We start from the raw sequence: 7,127 nt of genomic DNA, 5'->3' as shown, positions 1-7,127 counted from the left end.
CCCTTGTCCAGGAGCAGAACTCAATACATTATAATAGTTTAAAACAATTAAAGAAATAAAAAATACATATATATTATGACAATTAAGTACAAGTATTCATATAAATAATTATAAAAGTATCAATAAACTGAATTAAAAATCATTTTTATATATTTTCCAACTCCATTGAAATTTGTCCCTAGTCTTGTCAACACCGTTAGAAATGAAAAGAATGTAAAAAAATCCGGAATTATTGGGGGCACCAGAACCTCTAAGGACCCCATGACCACTTCCTTTCTGTCCCTTTGCTAAGAGGGCTAGTTAGCTCTGGTTAGCTTATGTTATTCTTTAGTGTTTTCTTCTTTTTATTCCTAAGTTTTTTGTCACAACCATGATGTGTCAACACCATAACTGACAATTTACAAAACTTTKATGAAATTTTGTGAAATAAAAGCTTAATTTTGGTAAAATGTAAAGATTTCATGGACCTGATGAACTACAATATGGCCTCCTTCAGAATAACATCATATAAATTGAGATAGTTTGGCTTTTTGTCAACTCTTTTTGTCCATCAGAGTTTTTGTGACTCTTTCAGTGAAATTGTTGTCAAATCTCACTTAAATGTGCAATTAATTTATTTTAATGTATTTTACATAAATTGCATTACTTCACATGTATGAAGTTTTTCATTTTACTCACTAGTTTGTCACCACCTTCAATTCTGTGTCAACTCCGTCATGCAGTGTCAAGTTTGTTAGATGGACTTTTTGTTGTTTTTTGTTTAAATAATATTTATTTTGTTTTTTGAGACGCATTTGTCTGTGAAATGAGCAAAAATATCACTAATAGGGTCATTAAAAATTATTTTTTATTTATTTTTGTCAGATTGTGACGACAGCGTTCTAGGTCAGGTCGATTAAAAATGTAATTTAAAAAAAAAAAAATTGCAACTGGGAGCCTGCACCTTAGCATCTTTACATTTCCAAAACATTATTTGTCATATTTGCATACATCAGGTTGAGAAATAACAGAAAAAAATTATGGACAAATTAAAACCCATTTTGTCCCTATTCTCAAGAATCACTGGTGAGGCGCTGACTTATGACTACGGAAATTAGTCATTGGACCTACGGAAATTTTGCGCATGCATACAACGCTGGGGGGCAAAAAGCCGCGTTAACTCAGTGAAACTTAAAAATGTGTGAGACGCGCGAAAATTGCGCTGCGTATGCATCTCTTCTAAGCAGCTTCGTGTGTCGAGCTGTTATTTTGAACTAAAACAGCTGTTGTGGTCTGCCCTTTTGTCTCGAATACTGTGGAATTCTATAATTCAGGAGGTGTTTAAGTGAGTACTCGTCTCTCTTACAAAAGTAGAATGTCTGCTAAGTCTAAACGTAAGGGAGCACATGCTGCTAACTCCATTAGCTTAGAGAACGAGCTAGCTTCAGAGAACATAAATGCATTAATGGAAGGATGTCACGATTATACTGAACGCTGGAGCAATTTTGAAGAAGAAAGTTTCCCTCCTCTACTGCTCACCCCTCGGGACTCGCCTGCTTCCAAAAAAGATAGAAAATCTGAAAGGTTATACGGTGACAACATCACTGAATCACTTTCCAAGCTTATTAACGAGAGAGCTGATGGTCTGGAATTGAAGTTGGGGAACCGGATCGAGACATTGGAGAAAAAGATTGACACCAGCATGGCTGAAGTTAAAGAGTTGAAAGAAAATATCGATCTAATCAGAAAGAACGTCTCCGACTCTGACTCCCGCACCACTCATCTCATGAACCGAGTCGCTGAAATGGAAGCTCATTCCAGGCGCTGGAACCTGAAGCTCTGTGGACACAGCGAGAGAGATGATGAGGATGCTCGCCTGGCTGCTATTAAAATATGTCAGGCTAGAATTCCCGAGGAAAAGGAACACGCTGGTGTCCTTCATAGATGTCGCCCACAGCCTGGGTCCCAAGACGAAGGATCGCAACGCTCCTTGACCGATCATCATCAGGTTCCTGTCCCGCCGACTGCGTGATGCTGTCTGGAAAGCAGCAAAAACATCAAGATTTCTGCACGACAACAAGCTCCGCTTCACCGAAGATCTCTGCAAATCCGATCGTGAGAAATGACAACTTCTGTGGCCATTGGTAGCTGATGCTAGAAAGAATGGAAAAAAAGCCTACTTTGTGGGAGGCCGCGCTTTCATTGAGGGTAAAGAAATCTCCCCTCCCCAAGCCACCAGTGTCGAGATATAAGGCTCATAACTCTTCTTTAAGTGAAATGGAAGCACACCTGTTCAAGCCTGCAGGAGTTATGTGATTTTAGACAAGTAAATCTGCAGTAATAACACTTCGATTTGTTCAACAATATTCTTGCTACAGTGGGGAGAACTTGCAAAGCTTGTAGATGACTGTAATTTTTATCATAGATACTCTTCAACTGTGAGTGATGGAATCTAAAACAAAAATCCATAAAAATACAATGTATTATTTTTAAATAATTAATTTCCATTTTATTGTGTGAAATAAGTATTTGATACAGCAGAAAAAAGAAACTTAATATTTGGTACAGAAACCTTTGTTTGCAATTACAGAGATCAGACGTTTCCTGTAGTTCTTGACCATGTTTGCACACACTGCAGTAGGGATTTTGGCCCACTCCTCCATACAGATCTCCTCCAGAGCCTTCAGGTTTTGGGGCTGTCGCTGGGCCACACGGACTTTAAGCTCCCTCCAAAGATTTTCTATTGGATTCAGGTCTGGAGACTGGCTAGGCCACTCCAGGACCTTAAGATGTTTCCTATGGAGCCACTCTTTAGTTGCCCTGGCTGTGTGTTTTGGGTCATTATCATGCTGGAAGACCCAGCCACGACCCATCTTCAGTGCTCTTACTGAGGGAAGGAGGTTGTTGGCTAAAATCTCACAATACATGGCCCCATCCATCCTTCCCACAACATGGTGCAGTCGTCCTGTCCCCTTTGCCGAAAAGCATCCCCAAAGAATGATGTTTCCACCGCCATGCTTCACGGTTGGGATGGTGTTCTTGGGGTTGTACTCATCATTCTTMTTCCTCCAAACATGACGAGTGGAGTTTAAACCAAAAAGTTCTATTTTTGTCTCATCAGACCACATGACCTTCTCCCATTCCTCCTCTGGATCATTCAGATGGTCATTTGCAAACATCAGATGGGCTTTGACATGCGTTGACTTGAGGAAGGGCACCTTGCGAGCACTGCAGGATTTTAATCCTCGACGGCGTAGAGCAGGGGTGTCAAACTCCAGTCCTGAAGGGCCGCTGTCCTGCAGTTTTTAGATGTGCCACAGGTATAAAACACCTGAATCAAATGGCTTAATTACCTCCTCAGTTCTCCAGAGCCTTGCTAATGACCTAATTATTCTATTCAGGTGTGGTGCAGCAGAGGCACTTCTAAAAGTTGCAGGACACCGGCCCTCGAGGACTGGAGTTTGACACCCCTGGCGTAGAGAGTTACTGATTGTTTTCTTTGAGACTGTGGTCCCAGCTCCATTCAGGTCATTGACCAGGTCCTGCCATGTAGTTCTGGGCTCATTTCTCACCTTTCTCAAGATCAATGATGCTCCACGAGGTGAGATCTTGCATGGCACCCCAGACCGAGGGAGATTTTGCGTTATTTTGTATTCCTTCCATTTTCTAATAATTGCACCAACTGTTGCCTTCTCACCAAGCTGCTTGCCTATTGTCCTGTAGCCCATCCCAGCCTTGGGCAGGTTTACAATTTTATCCCTGATGTCCTTACACAGCTCTCTGGTCTTGGGCATTGTGGAGATGCTGGAGTCTGATTGATTGAGTGTGTGGACAGGAGTCTTTTATACAGGTAAACAGGTGCAGTTAATACAGGTGGAGAACAGGAGGGCTTCTTAAAGAAGAACTAACATGTCTGTGAGAGCCAAAATTCTTACTGGTTGATAGATGATCAAATACTTATTTCACACAATAAAATGAAAATTATTTAAAAATCATACATTGTATTTTTCTGGATTTTTGTTTTAGATTCCATCCCTCACAGTTGAAGAGTATCTATGATAAAAATTACAGTCTACATGCTTTGCAAGTGGGAAAACCTGAAAAATCAACAGTGTATCAAATACTTGTTCTCCCCACTGTATATATATGATTTCCATCTATTCCTCTTCTAAGTTGCAGTACTTTCCAGGGCGCATGTTTTTTACAGTTTTTCTGATGTTGAAGCACTTTGTGCCCTGGTATTATGCTTAAAGTCATTTCTCCTTATATTGCTCTGACGGCACAACGTTTTGCTCAGTAAGTTAGGGAACGCTTTTTTATTTATTTGTTCAGCTCTATTTCTTCCACTTTGCACTCATGTCTTTATCTTTTGTTTCCCTTAATGCCAGGGGGTTACGTAATAATGTCAAACGCAAAGCCTTATTTTTGTTTGCTAAAAAGATGAAAACTGACTTTGTTTTTTTTCCAAGAAAGTCACTCTACTTCTAATGACTTGAATTTATGGAAGTCTCAGTGGGGTAATAATGTTTGGATGTCTCATGGTTCAGAACGTACAGGAGGTGTTTGTATTCTTCAAAATAATTCGAACTCCAACTTTTCAATATTAAAAACCGAATCAGACCCTGAAGGGCACTTCTTAATTATTATAATTGATTGCACTTTTTCCTCTTCAAAATGTATCATCCTTAACATTTATGGATATAATGAAAAAAATAACAATATTAGGTTTCTCTCCCATATTGAGAATCGGTCAATTCACTGGTTAAATGTATATCCTGGTGCTAACATATTAATAGGAGGGGACTTCAATGTTACTCCTGATAACGCACTTGATAGATGGCCACCGCACTGCTCTAATTATGCCAATAGCTATTTAAATGCTTTTATAGAAAGGCTTAGTCTGGTGGATATAAGGAGAAAGAACTTCGCCTCGCAAAGAACGTATACATGGCATAATAAACAACGATCATCCCAATCCCGCATCGACTTATGGCTAATGCCTGACCATTTATCAGAAATGTGTAATAGTAGTATTTTGCCTACTCCCCTTACAGATCACTGTGCCATACACATAAAGCTACATTTTCAGTCAGACAGTGCAGAGAGATTCACATTTTGGAAACTGAATAACTTTAAAGCATGATTATATCATCCGCAGCCTTATTTCTCTGATAGATAGATACTGGTCCAAAGCAAATACAGAGAATGTTTTTGGGTTAAACTGGGAACTAATGAAATTTGAAATAGGGAAATATCTAAGAAAATGTGGTAAGGAAATATCTAGGAAACAAAAACAAACTGAAGATCTTATCATTTCAAACTTAATGACGCTTTCCCTGAGATCAGTGGATCAAATGTCAGATCAGGAGAGACATTATTTTTCACAATTACAGAACAGCTTAGATGAAATGTATCAAATGAGAGCAGAAGGGGCCTTCATTAGATCCAGACAAAGATGGTTGGAAGAAGAACTCTGCATACTTCTTCAGTTTAGAAAAGAGCCGCTATAACTAATACCACACACAAACTCAAAATTAATGAAAACGTCTGCAATGATCCCCGCGAAATTGCCTCCTTCTGTGCAGATTTTTATAGATTATTATACAGCTCCACATATAATAGTGAATATGCTGCACAGTTCTTTGATGCTCTTCCAAATCTAAAAAAAAAAGATGAAAGTAATAAACTTTTTTGTGATCAAGCATTCTCTCTACCTGATATTTTAGATGCTATTAAACACCTCAAGACGAACAAATCTCCAGGAGTAGATGGCTTGAGTTCAGAATTTTATAAATTATTTTCCAAACAGCTGGCCCCCTTTCTTCTACAGGTATATTTGGAAAGCTTTGAGAGGGGATCCCTCCCTGCTACTCTCACTCAAGGCCTTACCACCCTAATTCCTAAGCCAAAAAAAGACATTCTTCTTTTAGATAACTGGCGCCCTATCTGTCTGTTAAATAACGATTATATAATACTTGCTTTAGTGTTGGCCAAATGTCTTAAGAATGCTCTACAGGATATTCAAAAACCAATCTCCACCTCATGCAATTTAATGGATACTTTTGTTGCTCAAATTTGTCTGGCATTCAATTCCAAAAACAAAAAAATTCATGCCCTTTTCCAACAGTTGATCATCTCTCAACCTTGTACTGCTGTCTTTTGGAACAGGCACACTCCTGGTCTTATTTGGAAGAAGGTTTGGTCTCTACTTCATAAATTCTTTGTTACTAACAAGGTCAAAGAAGTATCTTATAAACTTGTCCACAGATGTTACCCAACTAAACAATATATGTGTAAATTCAAGAAAAATATTGACACATTGTGCTCTTTTTGTACTACTCAAACTGAAGAAATGAATCATTTGTTTTGGAGCTGTGACTACACCAAAAAACTTTGGGACGATATTATGATCCTTATTGTTTCTATTTCCCCACAAACTCTTCTCAGTTTTGAAACTGTTATTCTTGGATTTACTGCTTTTGACAAGAAGAACTGGGACTCCTTTTTTGTTATCAACCTTATTATACTTCTTGCTAAATTTTTTATACATAAATGCAAATGTAGCCATAGCAAACCTTTATTCTCTATCTTTATTAAAGAATTGAATATGTACATTAATCTCATTGAGTCTTCTGATAACCTAAAAGCCATAAAAACTGTACATTTGTTACGCAAATTTAATATTCTTTATCTCTCTCCAAATGACTTTCTTGACACTCTTTCTCTTTGTTTTTTATTTAAATCCCCCCCCCCCTGGCATATATATATATATGGACACAAAATTTGAATAAAATATACACAAAATATAATTTTTTAGGTATTAATTTCGTGCTATGATCCACAGCAAAGTGATCTGTATTCGCCAAGCTACGCAGACTTGTTGCCATGGCAACTGACAACAATGCCACTTCATGTTTTAGGATTTAACACCAAAAAACATTCAAGAATTTTGCACACAGAACAGAACATTTAATTTGTTGTTGTAGGACGTTTTAGGCTTAATGTTTTATTAATAAATAATTGCTGTGATAGATTAGCTACGCCTTCTTCTTTACTGAATTATTTAAACATGAACTGTAGCCCACAAAACGCACATTTAATTAAAAAACTAAACAAAAACATCATATTGCTGTCTTACCTTTACGTAT

Source organism: Poecilia reticulata, linkage group LG13 (assembly GCF_000633615.1).
Source record: "Poecilia reticulata strain Guanapo linkage group LG13, Guppy_female_1.0+MT, whole genome shotgun sequence".
In the NCBI taxonomy this organism is placed as follows: Eukaryota; Metazoa; Chordata; class Actinopteri; order Cyprinodontiformes; family Poeciliidae; genus Poecilia; species Poecilia reticulata.
Note: the sequence above shows the minus strand (reverse complement) of the source record.